At 44.9% G+C, this 22,410-nt stretch overlaps 1 protein-coding gene across 3 annotated transcripts in view; it reads right to left on the minus strand.

The window, feature by feature from the left end:
- NCK1 (NCK adaptor protein 1) overlaps positions 1–19,757 on the minus strand; it is a 599,173-nt gene extending 579,416 nt beyond the window's left edge. The window contains exons 1-2 of one of the 3 annotated variants that reach the window (XM_085634333.1): positions 19,681–19,757; positions 19,358–19,508 (exon numbers count right to left, since the gene is read on the minus strand). The gene's annotated coding sequence lies outside the window, so the exon portion shown is untranslated. Of the gene's footprint in view, positions 1–19,357 lie in introns of all 3 variants that reach the window. The other 2 variants (XM_085634334.1, XM_085634335.1) reach the window with 2 other exon arrangements.
- Between the last annotated feature and the right edge of the window lie 2,653 nt (positions 19,758–22,410).

The following is a 22,410-nucleotide window of genomic DNA, read 5'->3' on the forward strand; positions in this document are numbered from 1 at the left end:
CAGTTGAAACAAGATCTTCAAATTGTTCTCATTAATAATGTCAGATTATTTTAATATAATCATGAATTGCTTAAGTCTCAAAATATAACCCTATTCAGGATTTGTAGTTACTGACCTCCTATGAACGGAGGTTGAAGCAATCAGTTAAAATGTGTAGGTATACCTTTCAAACCTATGAGTACTTAACTCAAAGTACTGAATCTCACTATCATCCATGAATGGCATTCAATATATTAGGAATATAGGCACATCGACTTGATACTGGCGTCAGTCACATTAATTGTTTTTCAGAGCGTTTTTTTTACTGAAATCAGAAAGGGTTTGGAACCAACTTAAGGCAAGCAGGGTATAGCAAGGAATCAAAACCATTGTCCCAGAACGCCACAAAAACAAAGTATACAATAAAAACTTTCTGTTATGCATTCACAAATACTAAATTAAAAGGATATTATTTCAAGTGCACAAGGCTCGGCAACGACGCTCAACATCCTGAGGTTCTGAGCAAATCACTTAATCTCCCCGTGCCTAACAGTGAATGTGTCCTTGTGTAACGAAAATGGTGCTCATGTAGAGCGATCTGATACCCGATATCTCCGGGTTTGCGCTATATAAAACTATACAAAAAAAAAAAAAGTAGACTCCTATTAGAAATGGGGTCTCTAGCCGGCAGAGGTTGGCACCGTATCCAAGTAGGGACCACCACTCAAAAGGTTACTTATGACTGCAGGCCAGCTACAGCACCCAGATAAGTCACGCTGAAGAAATACCTTAGATGGAGCTATTGTCTATGTCGACTGCGTCATCATCGGGCCATACAGAGAGGTGCCCCCGTCGTAATCGACTCTGGTTAAGTGAATGCAAAGCTTCGTCGCACAGCCTCTGTGTCACCGTCGAGCCGCACAGGTTGTAGATTCTTCGCCATCGACCAGCCTCTCCGCCGGTGTCGAACGATGATGCGGCAGAAATTCTCACACAGTTGAGGCAATGCTTAGGTTTTTGCAGAACCTACATCTTCGGCCAAGGACTGAAGCAGGCACCTCAAACAAGGGTGGGACTCACAGATGGCAGAGACTACAGAAAACAAGAGGCAAGCACTTGAAGTCACTCTGGGTTCAAGTGAGAGGGGTCCAGTCCTTGTCATCCACAGGGCAGATATCAGTAGGTAGCAGGGCAGCTCAGCAAAGCAGAGCAGCAGTTTCTCCGAACAGTCATCACAGCAAGTTGGCAATCAGTTCAGCACAACAGTCTTTACTCCAGAAAAGTTCTTCCCAGGTCCAGTAGTGTACTTATTTGGTAGGGCCAGAGCCCAAGTATTTAAATTAAAAAATGCCGTTGATGTAGGGATTTAATTCAAAAGATACCTCTGAAATGCACAGAGACCCATTTCAGCCCAGTCCGGGCTGCTCAGCGATCTGTGGGGGGTAGTCAGCTCCTTTGTGTGAGGACAGGACACAGCCTACTCAGATGTAAGTGTAAGCCACCTGTCCCCCTTCCTGCCTAGGAAGGCTATCAGAATACAGATGAATCCCCAGTCACACCGAACCCTTCCTGTGTTGTTGCTGTCTAGACGGAATGTACAAAGTACAGCCGTCAACCAGCCCAGAAGTGTATTGGAAACAGGCTGCAGGCACACAGACCAAAATTAAGAGCAGATAAATGTCCACTTTCTACAAGTGGCATTTCTAAAATAAATGGTAATGTTAAATTCAATTTTACCACTAAATAGTATTTATCACCACCATTCCAAAGATATTTAACAAGAAGTAGCTACTCTTTTCCAATCAGGAATTACAGCTTAAATGGTTTTTCAAGAATCCCCAATGCCAGCCTATGGAAGGAGTGGGCCTCACAGCAGTGAAAAACAAATTTAGCCATTTGTTGCTACCAGGGCATATACAACTTAAAAGTAGGTCTTGCCTTTTAGTTACATAGCACCTGCCGTTAGGGTCACTTAGGGCCTACCTTAGGGATGACTTATGCGTAATAAAAGGAGTTTGGCAAGTGATTTTAATTGCATAGTCAAAATGGCAGTAGACTACACACACACAGATGCCTGAGGCAGGTTTGTAAGGCTACTTGTGTGGGTGGCACAATCAGTGCTGCTGGCCCTCTAGTAGCATTTAGATTACAGACCCTTGGTAAATGGTATACTACTTTACAAGGGACTTAAAAGTAAACTAAATATGCTAATCAGGTATATACTAGTGTCAACATGTTTTAGGGGAGAAGTACATGCACTTTAGCACTGATTAGCAGTGGTAACGTGTCAAGATTCCTGAAGCCGACAAAAAGATACAGCCAGAAATGGGAGGCAAAAAGCAAAACGTTAGGGGGAAAGACCACCCCAAGAATGACAGGTCCAACAACTCCTTATAGAGAAAGTAAGGGAAACGGCCAGACTACTCATAATGTGTCAAAAACAGTGCTACCTACTTGGCTATGCACAATGCCGCACCACATATCCAGAATATCATTACTCTGAGGAGGCAAACTCAAAGGCAGGTGACACGCCACCCAGTCTGAATAATTGACAAAGATCATACAAAGATCATACGCTGCATTACTCTTCACACCAGGCCGGAAGGTGCTAGACCATCTCAGTAAATGAGTATTTCTTCCCCACATGCTCCACTCTGAGCTGCAATGGGTGGGAAGCCTAGAGGTAGACATGAACAAATCATTAAGTTCTTTTCTTCTCAATCATGACTACCCTATCCATAAGGATTACATAAACAGTAGTTCGTATCATATTGTATCTTTCATTGATAGTTCGAAAAAGAAATTAGTGACTAAAATACATACGACAATCACAGTAAAACCAATAATACATTTTTTCAACCTGCGCAATTAAAAACAGCAATAAATAAGAAGACTAAAAACAAATATACAACAAAATTTCGTCGGAGGTTCTTTCACAGCTCATCATGACTTCATCAAATCCAATCCACTATGTTGATCAATCTGTCCTGCTACCAAATAGCGTTTCCTCACAGACCATGCTGAATGCAGGAACTTAAGACACTGCCACTACTACAAGCGTTGAAGTGTCACTCTTATATATTCTATAAGCCTCTCCTCTTTCTGCCAGATTGAGGAAACGACACACGGGGACTATCAACCTGCTCCTGGCTTTGGCATAGATATGGCAGAAGAATAGCAAGTGTTCACCTGTTTCTGCAATGGTTCTACAGTGGGAAGAGAAACATGACATTGGGTGCGCACTACCCCAATTGGCAGTGTAAGCTGCTACTGGAAATATTCCGTACCTAAATTGTAGAAACAGCCCGAGCGCGGGCTGGTCGTATGTAGTGTAAGAAATCCTAAGTTATGCTTTTAGATTTATGTTGCAGGAAAGTACCTGCCAGGATACCTGTAGTGGTTTGGAGTTCCCTAATACTGGTAACTTTCTCGTAGACCAATTATTTTTTCGTAGTTGGGCGTCCCCTGGCTGAATGGAGCATGGCTCCTCCCAGAATTTTTCCGAACCTAAATGAATCCAGGCCCTTTTTAATGGAGCCTACTCATGGTATCTTTGAAGTTGGGTTCATTCTTAAAATGTCTTGGAGACCATCTCTGTAGTGGGACAGTTCACTAGTGCTCCAGATACGTGTCCAGTGTAACAGTAGTCTTAAAGCAGCCAAGACTGCTATTTCATGGATGCCTAAGTACAGGATTAGGGGTTCCCCTCCCTAAACCAGTAAGGGATCTAATTAAGTGGCTAATAGGGGGGTCCAGTTAATCATATTTGCAAATTAGCGTATGGCCCCCACTCTGTGCTTCACTACAAGTGTTCTTTTTAGAATCAGCAGTTCCCATGTCCCGGTTTCAGCTAATCTGATGCCTAGGTAGTCGAACTCTCTCACTTTTTCCAGGGGTTCATTCTCCACTTTGATCACCTCTCTCGCCTTACGTCCCTTAGAGTAGGTCATGTATTTAGCTCTGGTGGTGTTCATTTAAAGACCAAACTCTATGCAGAACTGGTTGAATCTATCGATCAGGTTTTGCAGACTTCTCGTGGTTTTGGACAACTAAGGTGTGTCGTCCGCAAATAGTAGCGCTGGGATTTTGTCCCCTGCCAAAGAGGAAGAAATGTTAAAACAATTCAGGAGATAGCAGACACAGTTATTAAAACATCTGCGTAGTATAGAGCAGCCATCACCATGCCACCTCAAAAAATGGAACCAATTAAAACTTTCAAACTGTATTAAATAAAATAGTTTCAGCACTTCAAAGGAATAACCAAGACAGCTACCAAAATATCAATATCCAAGCACAACATTAAGTTTATATGAACACCTGTGGGGAAGAGATTTTTGGACCCGGCAAGTTTGTGAGCAAGAAGGGACTTCCTCCACTAAATCTATGGTGGACAGAGATGAAGAACTTGCAATGAGTGAATGCCTTGCAATATATGAGAAAGGAAAAAAATATCTTCAGATAAACCCCTTGGCTGGATTGTGGGATGTGATGATGTCAACATTTGAAACAGTGGAGGCACAAGCGGAGGTGGCAGCTATGTACAGAATGTGAATACCCCGAATACAGTCCCACTAACACCAGGAGTGGGCTAGTTTACGGACACATAATATTACATGGCACCCCCATGTGTGCCTGCAAGTCACCGAATTTAAAGTTCCAACCACACTATTTAAACTCACAACCCCTAGGCACTCATGCTCACACCACTACTCACCACTAAGGATTTAGTTGCAGGACTGTCAACCAGTGTAGTGTGCTCTACCTTACTTTAATCTGTGTTCATTTTCTCATAGCAAAATATGCTGTATATAAAATTGTACTGGTTTATAATAATATCTTACTCAACACCACTTGGGTGTGTTTAACGAGGCCAAGATGGTGAGCCAACTACCAGCCTCGATCCGCGAGGCACGGATTGTGGTTCTCTACATGCCAGGTTGCGACCCCTTGGATGTTCGCTTTTACTGCCCCCTCTCCTTTCTGAATTTGGATTGAAAGATACTGGGGAAGGTGCTCATACTTGCAATGCACAATGGTCCACCAGGATCTATCTGGGTTCTTACTGGGACCCAATACATTCCTCAATGTCCATCATCTGCTATGCCTCATGCGGGCTGCCCTAGCTTGGGCTCCTGGACAGACAGCGGTACCCCTGGACAAAGAGAAGGCATTTGACACCCTAGGGTGGGTCTATTAGTGGGCGACTTTAGAGAGCATATGCTTCGGGCCAAAATACATCGGCTGGATCGCTACCTTCTACAGCTGTCCCACAGCGAGAGTTCAGACGGGTCAAATGATCTCGGACAGTTTTATGCTACGGAGAGGTACCAGACAAGGCTGCCCCCTACCGCTCCTGAAATTTGCCACAGCCATGGAGACCCATGCCTGCAAATAACGCCATTAGGTGCAACAATGGGGTATCCAAGCACAGTATACACACCACATATTCTGACTATATGCAGATGATGCCCTGGTCTTTTTTGCAGGATGTGGCTGACTTCCTCCCTGGTCTGATGTTGTTACTAGATGACTTTGGGCCTGCATCATGCATCAGTCTGAACAGGGCAAATTTGTGCCTGTTTTCTGTGTCTCCGGTCCTGGTTCTGGACATGGGTGCTCTCCCAGGTTCCGCCTTACATGGTGTTATGATAAGTTTAAATACTTAGGGATGCAGGTATGCCACACGGATAAGGACCTACAAGAGGGCAATTGGTTCGATCCGCAGATACCTCCCTTCTGGCTGGCTGTTCTTGCCTCCATCTCCAATGGGTCAGGTGGCCTCGCTAAAATGCTTATACTGCCCCCCTCCTACATTTCTTTGTCGCTCTCCCAATTCTACTCCCCAAGCGATTCTTCAGAAAACTCCACGGTCTCCTCCTGGAACTGATACGGTGGGCAGGCAGACGCCAGGTGGTGTTATCAGAGATACAAAGCCCCCTGCTAGAGACCCTATTCCCCCAATTAAGAACTGTACTTTGTGGTGGCACAACTACAGTGGCACCTGCACTGGCTAGGCACGACCCCATGCCCAGAGCTAACAGATATCCTCCGGATTGTTACAGGAACTTGCATTTATACATGGCTGATTGACCTGGATGTTCGCCCTAACAGGGGAAAACGCACCAGAGGACAGTAGCGCCTCTGCTGGAGACTATATGTATTCGGGGGCGAGGGGCAGCGGCTCTGCCATACTCTCCACAAATCCCAGTGTGGCAATTGCCCGGCCTCTAGATTCGACAAGACACTATGGTGGGAAGCAGACAATAATTACCTTGGAGACTTCTACACTGACGCCATATTCATGCCCTTACCAGACATCATGAACACATATGGTATGGGCATGGGCCACTTCCTGACACACACTGCCATACAACACGCGATCAAGGCCACAAGGGGTCAGGGTGGGGCGGAACCAACGCAGTCGCCAACACTACACATGCTCCTTTCTAGTGACTGCACCGGACGAGCAATCTTGATCTTATACACAACAGTAACCGCTAACACATTTGCAATAGCCAAGGGGACATGTGCTAGATGGGAGCCTGCTCTTCCACAACCACTGAGACAAGAAATGGTGCCAAGCACTCCAACATGTGAAGGAGGTCTTCGGCAACCTCTTCTTTAATTCACACAGTTTCATTATTTACATCATGCATACCTGCTGCCGCCGCAATGGAAAACACATTTCCCATGATACTCGAGGCTGGATTCTATCCCATGGTCTGGGACTGTCAAGTACCACAGAGGGCCTGGGAGGAGGTCACAAATATCACTGCTGAAATTGCTAAACATACCTTAAAACTATCATCAGAGTTGTGTCTTCTTTGACTTCGGCCAAGGGAGACAAACATTTTCATAGATTTTTCAACCTCGCTTTTGTCCTATTCAAAAGGCAGATCGGAAGGTCATGAAGGCACCCTCAGCCCCCAATATCTGTCAATGGCTAGCCACCTTACCGAAGTGGTCCAGCGCAGAAGCAGATACCCTAAAATTACTATGAGCACCGGTCAGTGGGTGATGGTTGCTGGGAGATCTGTATCAGGAACATAGAGGCAAGGAATGATGCTCGCCCACCTTGAATGACATCCTAATTCGCCAGCCCCTTCCCACGCATAACAAGGACAAGCCCATGTGATCTTACGGTCAACCCAAATCAGACTGGTGGGGCACTGCTCACTCACCTGCGCGTCTACACCACTACTGCCGTATGCGGTTGAATCGCATTTTGAACACATTATATGAACCTTCAACTGTCTATATGCCACACTAAACTTCTTGTTGAGGTAAGATTTACCTCACCCTGCAGACTCCAGAGTTAAAGCTTTTTCGCTTTCTGTTTAAATATTTTATATGCCTCAGTGATATCCAAGTCTCAGAATTATGGTAATAGATTGTTTATGCTACTGTTACCTGTAATGTGACTATTACTTGATTTGCTCTGCATGAAAACACCAAAAACGTGCAAAAAAAAAAGTATATTCCAAGTCTTCCTATGCTCATGGTAGTTTGTATGCCCTTTAGGATTGTAACATTTTATTTTTGTTAAAGGAGAAAAAGATAAGAGAAAAAAAATCCAACAGCCGTCGCCTACATCCAATGGCCGGCAAGTGTGCCCTTTAAAAGCTTTTACGGGTGGACACCAAGCTAGCTGGCATCACAATTTGAACGTAACCACTAATGTTGCTGGACGATTTGTAAAAGGAGGAGGGGTGTTTGTGGCCGTTTCCAACTGCAACTGCACACTTAGGAAAATAGTATGGAAAACGTGACTGGGAGTGTTAGCAGATGTCCAAAAACAAATGTAACTTTGTAGTTGTACCAAACATCCCCACTAACTACTCCTTGCCTTCTAGTGGGCACTACTATATTCCCTCCAAAACTCAGCGGTATGTATGAAATCGACTGCATGCACACTATACAATCCTAGCGAAAAACTTTGAGACATTCCAATGTGCCCTGAGCTTCACAGAGTGAAAATGATTGAGCCAGAGCCGCATTTTGGACCACAGCCAGGAAGCATACGATTTATGTGCCATAATCAGGCTAACAGAAAGGGGAACAAAACTGACAGTTCCCCAACAATTCTTCACTCCTGTCATTGATGATCATGTTGGATCTGCTTTTCTTAACTGAGGTCTGACCAGTAAAGAATGCCTCTATGTACTTCCTGACTTTATGATGATTTATGTCATACCATAAAGGTGAGTGCATTCCATCCTTTAACACACTAATAATTTAAAAGAAACTCCTATGTCGCTATTAGTTTATGGTGTATCCTAACTTTGGATGTTTGAGAGGTACAGAAAGGTGCAAACATTTCTAATGTAAACAGAAGTCACCCAGTAACTATCCAAATAAGCAATTGCAGGATGAACAGCATTTTCTAAACTTGATGCCAATTTCTCATCAATGGTGGAATAGGACTAGAGAGTATTAAAATCACAAACTACCAGATTAGGATATCAAGGTTGCTGTTAATCATGGTACATACATGTTGATAAAAAATTAAATTGACCAATCTTTCCACACAATGTTTATGAGAGCTCCAAGAATTACTAATATTAGAACAAACACTTTCAATATACAGACCAATAAAATGTGCGCTACTATGCCATAGTCTGTGCAGGGAGTGAAAAGCGAAAGAAGCCTCAGGCATAAAGGTACACCCACAAAAATAAGTTGTAGAGTGGAAGAAGAAAGGCAGAGAGTAAGAAAAAACGAAAAGACGTGTAAATGTTTGCAAAAGTCTTCCTAGAAGGCCTATCACGCAACTTTTGATGTATGGGTACATGAGTGTAGGGTACCTATAGCAAAGCAGAGCACATTAAACAGGGAGACACATGTAAGTTGAAGCTAAAATCGGGATAGAGCAAGTCCCACCGAGCCTTAGGCTACAGGTTGTGATATGACTTTTCCATGGTCAGAGTTCACAGAATATGCTGGAATGGGTGAAAATGAGGTAAACGAATACCACAATATGTGCAGGTCCGACAACGGCAATACTAATTCATACAATATCAACCTATGCCATAACCTTTGCCCGCATGACCATGCCAATACTTGTCAATGCAATGTCAATGTATGTCATAACCTGTACACGCACAGCAGCGCAGACACCGGCAAGGACGATATCAACGTGTGTCACAATCCATGCACAAATTACGCTACTATTACTAGTAAGACCAATGTCAATGTACGTTATGACCTAAGCAAACATAACTGTGTCAATACCAGTAAGAACAATGTTAATGTACGCTATGACAACTGTATGCACAATAAGGATATCGATAAAAATTATACCAGTGACTGCCATATTATTTTCAGGAGTGCTAATGAACTCACATCATTGCTGTCGGAATCACCCACGGTGACCTCCCCATCAATACGGAGTCAGATATACGTGGTTAGACAAGTCCTACGACCCACATCCACACCTATCGAATACCAAGTCACAGGCGGGGTCTCTCTTAACCTAAAGACAAATATGTGCTGAGGGAAAATCCTGATGGATCCCACAGATAGTTGCAAAGAGGTATCAAAAACAGATATTTTTTAAATGTATCAGTTAATTTCGATATGCACTGAAAAATGACAATGCGAGTGCACTAAAAGTGGCGGACACATCATGTTTGGCTCTGTTTGCAGACTTTGATTGGTTTGGTGTGTATTTTTTGCAACTCTTTCAAAAGTATATGCAAATAATAAGGTGGCTATTGAGCACACGTTATGTATATTTCCATTAATTTTAGCGCATATTGGGATGATTATTAAAACAAAGGAGAAGCATTCTGATTGGTTGTGTTTCCCCCCCCCACCCCCAATGTTTGTAAACGTGTCAACCCCCCCCCACCCCCACTGTTTTATACAGCTTACAGGCAATCACAAGGCATTTCAATGGGTGGCCCAAAGCTGCATTGTCTACAAATGGGCAAATCTCTACCTGGCTTGTGTGAAAGATATAGGAGAGATTGAAAAATGAAAAGGGTATATATACACTCCGGTCTCTCCCCCACCGCCCTCTGTACTGGGGCAGTAGGTCTACATGTTTTTCACCTGGCTTTAAATTCAGCTGCAGTGTTCAAACAAATCCACCAGTCCATGTCGAATAGTCACCCACTTGAGTGCTGAGTTCTTTGCCACCTTGATGGCCAGGGGCTACCTTCAGCACGTAGTGCCATAAGACGAGGGCCTTTAATTTTCAGAGCAGGGCAACTTTAGGCATTTTTGGGCAGTGCAGGGTCCTCTACTTGTTATGGCACCTATGAGCACCTGAAGTTTGGTAGCCTTTACTTACGTAGTATTGGTAGCAACCACACAGCACAGATTGGTTGTACCACGGTCACACTGCCCATGTTCTTGGGCAAACACAGCAGGTGCCACAATCAGGCACTTATCCCAGCTTCAATTGAGTCAACCAATCTGGCAAAAAACTCCTGGTGTCTTGGCAACAATGATTGCGATAATGCACAGAGACCACCCAAAAACAAGTGGGCAGTGTTGTGGCTCCTTCAACAATGTTAGACAAATTGATCCTCCCTATCTCGTTAGTAGAGTCTGATGGATGGACCCCTTTGCCAGGGTAAATTACTGTAGTCTTCTCCTAAGTCAGCTCCTCCTGCATGACTGGCACAGTTTCTTGGTTCTCAGGCATAGTTCAGCAATTCCTCTTTCATATCGGACTCCAGGTGATGTTCCATAATTTCTGGAGGTTTGGTTTTCAGAATAACACCAACTCATCGTTGCGCAGTAATCCTTTGAGTACTCTGTACAGTACCCTCTTCCCGGTTAAAAAGAAGATAGAACAAATAAGTCAGCAATTCCCATTTTAACATGATTTTCGCAGGCAGAGGATGTAAATTCCAAAGTTGCCTATATCAAACCGGTTTGGGTTTGTTTCTCTTTCATGTGTCCCAGCCAGGCAATCTTTGTGACCCAGCCGTTACCTTGAGTGATGCTGCTCACAAAAGGGCTGTCTCCTAGTGGATCACCCACCACAGAGGTACAAAAGATGTGTGAGCGACTGAATTTTGGACATTAACAATCACATCTGACAGAGAAGACTAATTAATAGCCCTGTTGATCAGAAAGGACCTAAACAACTTCTAAAGGAAAGGTGCTGGTCTCCTTTGTCTCACTTCAGTGTCCGGCTACCCACCTCCCCGTGCATGAATGTCAGCAATACACTTTTGCTTTCAGGGAAAAGCATCTCCACCTCCAACTTGTACACATGCCCAGGCTAGTCATCACTCTGGCTCGTTCACGCACATGTACTTCATACTAGCACACGTACATACTCGGGACCTCAGGACTAGGAATTCGAGTTTACCGTCTGCAGCAGAATTTTCAGATGAAGAGACCAGTATATTCGCATTAACACAATTCACCACTGTGCAACACGCATGAAACCCATAACAGGGACAACAGTCCTCCTGCCACTACAAGTATTTGCTTGGTGCAACTCTTCAGGTTTGGGACAAGTGCAATCAAAGGTAGGCCTAGGCATTTGCACACACACTAGCTTAGTTTGTCGCAAAGCAAAAATCCAAGGATACGCAGGGCAAGGTACACAACTGTATATTATGAAGGGGACATTCCTGTTCCAACTGTTTTTTTCCCACTTTAATACACAATTTCTATACATGTGATGAGGATCCACTGTTTCAAACTGTAGAATCTGTCTGTGGTGGTTCCTCGTGCTGCTCAACAGACACAGCCTTTACGTAGCATGATGCTCCGCACAGCAGGCAGCATAGGGGCAGTTTCTAACTAGGAACACCCACAACAGAGGCACAAAGAGGTGTGAGATTTCTGAAGTTGGCTGTCCAACTGAAGGCGTAATAAGGAATGGGCGAAATGGCAAGTCTCACTAAAAACTTTCTCACTTTCGACTAAAGAGACTCGGTCCCACCTCTCACCCCATCATCCACCAATGGCAATGTTCAGCAAGACTAATCCAGGAGCTGCTTGCTAACAAAAGGCCTCGTGTAATTTCCAAAGGTAGCATTTTAACATTGTCTTCACTTCTGTGAGTGGAACTCCTCCCTCCAGCAACAGGAATGCATACTTTCACTGAAGCTCAGTCCTCACCCTCCATCCTGCACAGTCAGGTCAGGGACATCAAAAAAGGACCCCACTGGCCTCCATGACACAGTCTCACTCATACACACAACTTATTGCCATGCATGTGTTAATTACACTACACATGAACACATACTTGACATATGCATAGGATTTCAGCACTAGGATATTATATACATTATATATGGAACTTTACAAAGGTGGGTCTGTAGGTCTTACTACCAGTGACACATATATAAAGGTTTGTCACATGGCTGATCTCAGCTTTATGAACCATTCCGAGGACTAGGACAGTAATCCATTGCCCACAAGGAAGGTATGCTTGCTGTGTCCCTTCAGGTCACAGTAAAGGTCCAGAACCTCACACAGGCCTAGGCCTCTGCATACAGAATTAGATTAGTCTGAGACTAGGAACAAATTGAAACTCAGGTTACCATAAATGAATGCAGTTGGGCCCTCAGGACAGGGGAACACGCCTGTATACCATGCACAGAACATTCCCGTCCCAATAATAAATTATATATGATGCATACACGTATCAGATCCACAGCAGGCCTTGAAAACCATAAAAATGTTACCAGACCTGCAGGTCTAGTGACTTGAATAAATGTACTCTACCTAACTAATGTACTTGACCCCTAAACCGATTTCAAATTGTGAAAGCCTAGGCAAATATTTTATTTTACAAAGTCATCTTTTTCTTCATTATCACATATGAGAGCGCCTTCAAATATGTGAGTTAAGCATTTCTGCTGTAAAAGAAACTCTTTTGTTTGATTTAATAGTCTAAACTTTTGCTCCATGTACACTGAAAATCTAGCCCACATATATGGTACACATGACCCCGGACTTACCTCTTAGTTCACTAATAGAATTGCCATCAGGTCGGTGGCAGGAATGTTTCTCAGTGGACGTTTCAAAACTCATTTCTTTTCTTTTTAAATATATTAATAAAGCATGTTGTGGTAGCACATTGTCATTTACAGACAGCAAATTAAGATAATAAGATTTAAAATCATCTATGTTGCTCATTCACTTACTAAGTGAACAGAACAAGAGTTATTTTTCAGCTTGCCAGAATGGGCCAGTAGGCACTAAAAATAGCTTGCCCTGATAAAATCTGACTCGCCACAGTGAGTGGTCGAGTACATTTCTTGAGGCAGACAAAAACTTGATGCAGAGAGAGGGTTACTTTTAGGGGTGTAGGGCATACTACGGGTTCAGTAAGATACAGAATTACTAGTTTGTAGGCAGTGAAATAACAATCTTAAAGCTTCTGTGTGCATTGCTAAAACTGCAAGAGGAGCCTGTTTGCAGCAAATTTTAAATAATGTATTTCTCCCTAGCCCTACTTATTGCAGGTTTCTTGTTTCTAAGCACTGTAAATAACAGGTGCATGATGTGCTGAGCTGCTCTTGCTAGCATTCAAACTTATGACCTACAGTTGTGAGTAGCGAACACTCAATTCACTGAGCCACCATGCCGCTAGAGCAATACAATAGGCAGATATCCATGTAAAAAGCACTAACTGCAGCCAGTGCAACTTGTGAACTTTGGCATCCAATTCCAGAGGTTCTTCAACCAAACATGATAAATGATGCAATCCACCAAACAATCCATTTTGCAAGCCGGGAAAATAATGGGGAGCAATGCGAGCGAGTCCTTGATTAAGAAGGCAACTTAAGTAATGCAGAACATATTCTTCCTGTGGCAGGTGTGTGAAAAACATCTTGCCATATACTCATGGCATATTGTTTGGGATCAAAGGCAACAAGTTTTCATGTTTACTTTGGCAGATGGCCCAACGCCCTCAAATTACAAACCTTTGGGTGCGAATTTACAGTAAGGATCTGTGAAGGATGGTCTGCCATTAAATTACAAGAGGAGTATTTTATGTGTAAATGGTTTGAGCTAGTTTCATAAATGCAATGTCGTTACTATTAAAGCCAGCACTGTAAGGAAACGCAGTGAGCTCAGCTTGTATTACTGTATTACGTGTGCACGTTTTCATTAACAATTTGAGGCTCCTTATAATGCTTTCAGAATGCTCTTGTATTACACGCAGAAGTCAGAAAGCATGATGGGTGTATTTTTTTTTTTGCTGTTAAAATAAAATGTACAAAAAAAATCCAACTTAAACAAAGTCTTATACTAAGGGATAATCGGTGTAAAACCATTGTGAATAACATGAACATTATTTAGGGGCCAGATTCTTGAAGAAAGACATAAAAATAGTGTACCCATAGAAATATGTCCCTGCATTTGAGCAGATTTACAACATTCAGGAATTCACAAAAGTTTACCGAAGTATGCTTGGAAACCATACACCTGGCATCACCTCCTCGTCCTGTCTGCCCGTCCCATTCCTTAACAGTGAGCAGCTAGTCTGTTCCACAGAAACCTACTATCTAGCAGAGCTTTTCGCACTATCCACAATAGGTGACGATAAAGGGGGAAGTGCGTCACAGTACATCCTGTTCTTTTTTTTCTGCCTTCGCAGTTTACTTCGTTTCCTAGCAGGAGCTGTTGGGGTAAGTTTTTATATCCTTTTGTAATGTGTTGGGGCGGCCTACTTTAGCGGCTGCCTTGGTCTTTGATTTATGTGCATTTGTTGCTTTTCCTGGGGAGACTGCCACTGCCGAGGTCCGCTCTAGTGGCCGCTTGTGCCGGTTTTCCACCGCACTCACCTGTGTTGCTCGGCCTGCTTTAGCGGCCGTTTCTCTCCATGCCGGTCCCCCTGCGCCCTGCTTTAGCGGGCGGGGGTCTTTCGGCGGTGTTCCCTGCGGCGTGCTGAGTCCACGAGTGTTCTTGGCTTCCCTGGGGATTTTCTTCGGCAGCCAGACGCTTTTTCAGCGTCCTCCCCCTTTTCCTGGTCCCGCATGAGGACGGGACCTCGGGACTTCGTTTCTTTAAATGCGGGTCCTTTTTTCTTGGTTCCCGTCCTCTGTGAGTGCCTGTTTTGGTCCTCTGTTTTTCGCGTGGTGTGTGTCCTTCGGTGCATTCCTATCATGGACCAATGTGTCTCTTCTTCCACTCCTCCTATGGATGCCCTGCGCCTCCTTATTAATGAGGCGGTTGCTGCTGCCTTCCGGGCTCGGGAGGCTGCTGGCCCTCCTGTCAAGGTAAGCAAAATGAATAGAAGATGGCGGCACTCGGGGTGTGCAACGTTCATCAAGTGAATAAAGTAAACCAATGGTAAGTATTTTAGGGTGCCAGGAAATGGTCCCTTCCGGCCGGTAGGGACTAGAATTTGAACAACAGACGAAGGAGTGCAAGGGGGGCTTACACTGTTTCCAGGGGCACTCCGGTTGGAGAAAAAACTCCTAAATTACATCAGTACATTTCGTATAGTTCAAACACGTGTAATCGAGGTAATCAGGCTTGAAAGGTCGTTTATTTAGTGGGTCACATATTAAATCATCATAGTAACTCCTTTGTGAAACGAAGCATTAAGGAAAACGATTTAAACAACATCCATGGATCTATGCATTATCCCTATGCATTTCGGGCGGAGCCCTTCGTCAGGGGATAGCGAAGAATCGATGGGTCAGAGTCGCAACGCGCCAAGCGCCGTGTTGCCAAAGGTTGGTGAACGTCTCTTTCCCGGGGGTTCGACCTTCTTCCTCCTCTGACTGTGGTTGTGTTGTCCACCGATGCCAGTGCCGTGGGTTGGGGTGCTGTCTTGGGTGCTTCCACGGCTGAGGGTCGATGGTCCCGATTCGAGTCTCTCCTGTCCTCGAACTGGAAGGAGTTGCGGTCAGTTTGGTTGGCTCTCCTGTGGTTTGCTCCTCTCCTTCTGGGCCGTGCTGACTCAGTTCAGACCGACAACCAGGTTGTTCGGGCTTATGTCAATCGTCAGGGGGGCATGTGCCAGTCTCGGTTTCTCCTTTCCAGGGTGATAGGTCTTTGGGCCGCGCGGAATTTCTTGTCTCTGACAGCTGTCTATCTTACAGGGAAGAAGAATGGGCCTGCGGACTCTTTTAGCACGGTGTTCCCTTCCTCTGGGACTATGTTTCTGTCCCCGGCTCTGTTCGATCTGATTGTCCTCCTGTTCCGCCTTCCATGGCTGGATCTTTTTGCCTCGGAGGAGTCTGCCCTTCTTCCTCGGATTTGCAGCCTCGTTCCCTCCTGGATGGCCTGGGCGATCAAAGCTTTCTCCGTTCCATGGTCGCTGGGGCTCCAGTTTGCCTTCCCTCCGTTTGCTTTGATTCCCCGGGTACTCCGGAAGATTCGGATGGACCGGGCGGAGTTTCTTCTGGTGGTGCCGGAGTGGTCCCGTCAGCTTTGGTTTCCCCTGCTTCTGGCCTTGTCTGTGTGCCCCCATTGACGGTTTCCCCTGTGTCCCTCCCCACTGTGGGCTGCTCTTCTCAGGGTTGCCTCCCTGACCCGCCTCTGGCTGGGGGTTTGGCACTTGAAAGGTTTAATTTGTTGGGTCAGGGTTGCTCTGTTGAGGTTGCCCAGTGCATCCAGTTGTCTCGGCGCCCTTCCACTTTAAAGTCCTACACCCGTCATTGGAAGCACTTCTCCTCCTGGTGTCTTGGGAAGGGTCTCTCTTCTTCCTCCTGTGATGCTGTGAGGGTGCTAGATTTCTTGCGGGATGGGTTCATCCTGGGCTCGCTGTCTCTTCGCTCCGAGCGCAGTGGGCTGTCATTCTTGCCTTTCGGGGTTCCTCTGTGTCTTCTGTCTCCCCTTTGGTGGCTCGTCTTTTGCGGAGTTTTTTGATTCAGCGGCCTGTCTCTCACTCTCCTGTGCAGGCCTGGGATCTTCCTCTGGTTCTCCAGGCCTTGACGGGCCCCCTTTCGAACCTTTGGTCTCAGTGGACCTTAAGTTCCTTTCTGCTAAGGTTCTTTTTCTTGTGGCCATTACTTCTGGGCAGCGGGTTGGTGAGCTTGGTGCTTTGATGGCTTCACCCCCTTTTTTGCGTTTCTGCTCTGACAAGGTCATTCTCCGTCCTTAGTCAGTTTTTTCTGCCCAATGTTTTGTCCTCTTTCCACTGTCAGGAGGATGTTGTTCTCCCTGGTTTTTTTCCCCGGGACCCTGCCTCCCCGGAGGAGTTGGTCCTCCATTCTTTGGATGTGCTGCGGCTTTCCGCATCTATTTGGAGCGGACCTGTGGTTTCCGGAAGGTTGATTCCTTGTTTGTCACCTACGGCCTCTCTGGGAAGGGTCTTCGTCCTTCCTTGTCCACTTTGACTCGTTGGGTCATGGGTGCTGTTGTTTCGGCCTACGAGTCCGCCCACTGCCCTCTCCCTTCTTCGGTTCGGTCGACCAGGGGTGTTTCCTCCTCCTGGGCCATGTTCAAGGGGGCCTCCTTGCGGGACATTTGTAATGCTGCCACATGGGCTTCTCCCCATACCTTTGTTTCCCATTGTCACCTACAGTTGGGGATGGCGGCCTCAGCTGCCTTTGGCGCTCACGTGTTGACTGCTATACATGGTTTGTGATTTGTAATGCTTTGTTTTGATTAAATGGACCTGTTTACCGCGTTTTCTGGTCTGTTTTCTTACAATCACTGTGTGCTTAGGTATGGGCTCACTGTTAAGGAATGGGACGAGAAGACAGGACGAGGAGGTAATGCCCGGTTACTGACCGGTAATATTCATTACTCCGAGTCCCGGTCTCCCTGTCCCATTCCTGAGCCCTTCCCTCCCTCCCTGGTTTTTGTCTTTGGTGATGGTTTTCCTTTCTAGGATTTCTTTGGTATTCTCAGGATGTACTGTGACGCACTTCCCCCTTTATCATCACCTGGTGGAGACGCCATATTGGGGGAAGTGCGAAAAGCTCTGCTAGATAGTAGTTTTCTGTGGAGCAGACTAGCTGCTCACTGTTAAGGAATGGGACGGGAAGACCAGGACTCGGAGTAATGAATATTACCTGTGAGTAACCAGGCATACTTCAGTGAACTAGATATTCTCTTGAGCAAATATGCATGGTCACAGGTCTGAAACCCGGATGGTTCATTTCATCTGCCCAAGGTCAAAAACATGAGTACCATCGAACTGGATAACAATCATCAGTTAATTCGACACCAAGAGACCCTGAGGTAACTGTGTGCTTTACAAATATACTTTCTATTATATTTCAACTCATTTGGAAATCTGCTGAGCAAATTGCAAATTCATTTTATGTACACCTAAATTGTTTGCCCACACTCAAACAAAATCTACTCCTGGTTTTGTCAGCAGTAAACTTCCAACCTTTTCTAGTGTGGAAAATGTTGCAAATGAGTTGGTGAATACCCTTCACCATCTAATTTAGTGGGTGTGCACAGAATCACAGTGCAATCCAACCCTCTTAGTACTGCTCCTCGCCAACTTCCATCCCCTTTACATAGATTTGTGGAAATATGGATTCTAGCAAAGCTCTGAATTTCCCAAACACTGATAGAACATAAGCATCACCAGAGTGGCTTTTATCACCACTTTAATATGACAAGAACGCTGACATAATTTTTCATTTCACTGCAAGGCTCCAAAAGGGACAAGTGGATTAATTTTAAAGGATCACTTAATTTCTGATGCATCTCGTCTCTTAAACAAGTAGGATAAAACTCCGCACTCCTACGGTGGGTGCTGTCAGACAAGGGTGGTGGCAGCCTGGAGGATGTGGAGTCACAAGTTTCATTTTCAGAGCTGAGAAATAAGAGTATGCATGTCTACCAGGGAAGGTCGGTGCGATATGAGGGTCACAAAGACAAAAAAGGCTGAAGGTAATGCCAAAACGTTACACTTAATGGACATCCAAATGAGAAATTTTGGTCCACTAGGATTTTTTAATTGAAGCTCAGACTGCTTAGGCGATATTATAAATTCTCAAGGCAAAGTAATTCGCCTTACAATACATCTTGTGTGCAGTGGGAAGAGCTACTGCACTCAACAAACTACCTGTGGGGGAAGAACAGGCGTGACAAGGGGGTATAAGGATTACGTAACTATCAAGGTGGGGAACTGTATGTACCCTAAAGCAATTTGTTGGACGTCACCAAGACAATTCAGGGCTGTGCAGTCGGAAGCAATTAGGAGTCCAAGTGACACACCGAAGAAATTACAAAAATATGCACACATCAGATACATTGTCATACATACATAATAAACAAACAAAAATGTCTCATCCACGACATTCTTGACGTATTTCATGACAATACGAACTAATAATAAAATGCATCCGTATCTTTAAATGTCAATAGAAATTGGCTGATTACTGTATCTATGACTGCATCATTTAATCAAGAAACGATGCAGAGGCTGCAGAAACGAGTCCCGCTGGGGGCATCGGTACTGGGTAAACCGCGTCACACTCACCGTTGTAGCAGCAACTCCGGACGACCGCACTCGCCCGAAGCGGGTTGTAAACCCAGGTTGGTGACAGTCGTTTTGCGCATACGTGCAGCACTCCGCTGTGGTGGCACGGGGCGGAGCCTGGGTCCGAGCCGTGTTCCGCTAAAAGGCGGGGCTATAGAGAAAATACTTTTTCATTACGTACATTTAGGCCGGGTGGCTCTCAGTAGCGGGTGGCGCAACAGAAAGAGCTGAGCAATAGAGTCAGAAAGAATAGAGGCAGATTTGCCATTGAGCAGAATGTATTACGCGCCACAGTCAGGCAACCACAGAGCCCGCCTACTCACGGAAGGGAGGCGCAGTACAGTCAAATTTTGTGGAAAAGGCACGTGCACGCTCCAGGGTACCACAACCAATCAATAAGTCGCAAGATTATCCGCGAACTAATCCCAGCACTTTATACATGTGAGAGCCCTAAAAGCCAATGAATGAGAAGCTCTACAATAGCCAAAACAGAGAGCCTCCGCCCCAATCAAATCTCAGCCCCCGACTGTATAAATCGCTTACACTTTTACTCTATTGAGTTTTATTCCACGTCGCAATTTGTTGCTGCACTTTTAAAGCTTTTCTCGCTCTAAGTAAATACTGGCACAGAACCTTGGTATTATAGCGTTGCGACTGGCACCGGATTTCTTACTCAAACGGTGCCGGAAATGGAAAAACATTTACTCCGGGAAGACACTTGGCTATGTTGGGAGTAGCCCGTTGCGGCCAATATTTTTTTATGCAGTGCATCCTGAGACCCGAAGGTCTAATTTGATATTAGAATAAATATGACTACATATCCCGGAAAGCAAAGTCAAAACTTCGGCTGCATGAGTTACTAACGCCCGGAATAGCAAAATTAGAAAACTGAAAGACTGGGACCAGAGGCTGTGATTATGCTTCTCTCCCTTTACTGTATAAAATGAACAGTAGCCAATTAAAACATTACAAAATAAAAAATACATATCGCATAAACCCTTAGTCTTTTGCTGGACTGCCTTATCTCTCTCCTCCTCAGGTCCCCCTCTCTCCTCTCACCAATCTCAGCCTCCGACTCTTCTCCCCCACCTACTGCTCTCAACCCCTTTTGATTTTTAGGTCTCGCTGAGCCCAGCGCATGCGCTGGCTCATAGAGACATTTTGTATGTGCGCTTTTTTAAGTGCTGCTTGCTGGCCTAGCGCTTGCGTGCATGTGAGCGTGCACGCGCGCATCCGCCATGCGCTAGGCCAGCCAGCAGCACTCAAGAGAGCGTCATCGCGAACACTTTTGCTTTCACAGCGATCGTGATCGCGATGACGTTATAATCACTGCACCCGCGCTTTACTTTTAACATTAAAAGTAAAGCGTGGGTGCCGCGATTATACCAAAAGTAAAGTAATAGAAAAAACATCTATTTCTTTACTTTTGATATAATCGCGGCACCCGCGCTTTACTTTTAACGTTAAAAGTAAAGCGCGGGTCCCGCGATTATACCAAAAGTAAAGAAATAGATGTTTTTTCTATTACTTTACTTTTGGTATAATCGCGGAACCCGCGCTTTACTTTTAATGTTAAAAGTAAAGCGCGGGTGCCGCGGCTGCCTGGCGAGCGCTTGTTTACATTGAACGCTTTATTACAGAACGCTGTGTTTTATTAAGTAATTTTAATGGGAAACACATTTATCACCCATCGTTGTTTCAAACTTACTTTTCTAAGTGACCTAATACAGACCAGTTATTTTGCAAGCGTGTGAGATCTCAGAATATTGCTGCGGTCTGAGCTGAATATTTTCTCCCCGCTTGACACATTTATAATGTGTTCAGGCTGGAGAGATGGGCTCTTCAGAGCCAGGTTCCTGTGACTGACAGCTCCAGAGGAGAGCTGGCCTACTTACAAGCAGTGCTGCGTTAGGTTCACAGGCCGTGAATCCATAGAGGCATTCCTACTTTTCAGGAGGTCGAGTGGGTTCGGGGCCAAGAAATGCATTCCTAAGATACTGTGTCTTCATTTATCATTAACCCTTGTCCTATATCTGGTTTCTGTGTCTCCAGCTTAGATTATGTGTTTGTTTATTGTACCTGCGGTGCTGGTGGAAAAAGAGTTGATAAAAACGTGCCCAATATAGCCGCATAGTGACTGGCATGCTGGCTGACTTATGTGCTGCACCCTGTACAGGTACCCCATACAAACACCTGAATCTCAGTCCATCAATCATAAAAACACCCCAACCTCACTATAGCAACCCAAAAAAACACCGCAACCACAATGTAGCACCCTAAAAATACCCCAGCCTCATCTCAACAACCCTAAAAACACTGCAACCTCACTCCAGTAACCCTAAAAACACCCCAACCTCACTCCAGCAATCCTAACAAGCATTGGCATAGCCAATAGGTCTCGCTTTTGGGACCTTATAATTATTTAGATATGCAGCACAATATCCTTGGTGCAACAACATTAACTGTTGCATGGTTAAACACTTATAAGGCCCCAAAGGCGAGACCTATTGGCTATGCCAATGCTTGTTTATTTCTCCGTTCACTCTGTAAATATGTAATATATACTTGTCCAAGCCTAATCACGGGTAAAATGTAATCCTGAGAAAATCTACTATTTGTGTATATATATATATATTCCACGTTATAGTTAGTGCAGGCAACTATAACTCACGCGACCGCAATCCTCTGCTAATGACATATGTGTCTTTATGAAAAAAAAATATTTGTAATATATGTATAGCTAAAATTGAATGGAAGAAGACATGGGCAAATAAGTGTCTAAATACAGTATTAGCATCAGCAGAGGATTGCCGCGTGCCCACGTTACGCTGGATGGGCCATGTACGCACGATGCCCTTCGCGCACCGTCCGCACACGGAGGACATATTATGCGCTTCGTTGTGAAAGGTTTTCTATTAAATTTTTGTGTTGAAATAAGCCATGCATAAAAGGTGCACTGCGGGCACCTTTTGCACACGGGGGGGGGGGAAATATGGATTTTTTTTTTTTAATTACATTTTTACCGTACGCGTACGGTAAGCGTATTCGGCGTT

The sequence above is a fragment of the Triturus cristatus genome, chromosome 11 (assembly GCF_964204655.1).
Source record: "Triturus cristatus chromosome 11, aTriCri1.1, whole genome shotgun sequence".
NCBI lineage: Eukaryota > Metazoa > Chordata > Amphibia > Caudata > Salamandridae > Triturus > Triturus cristatus.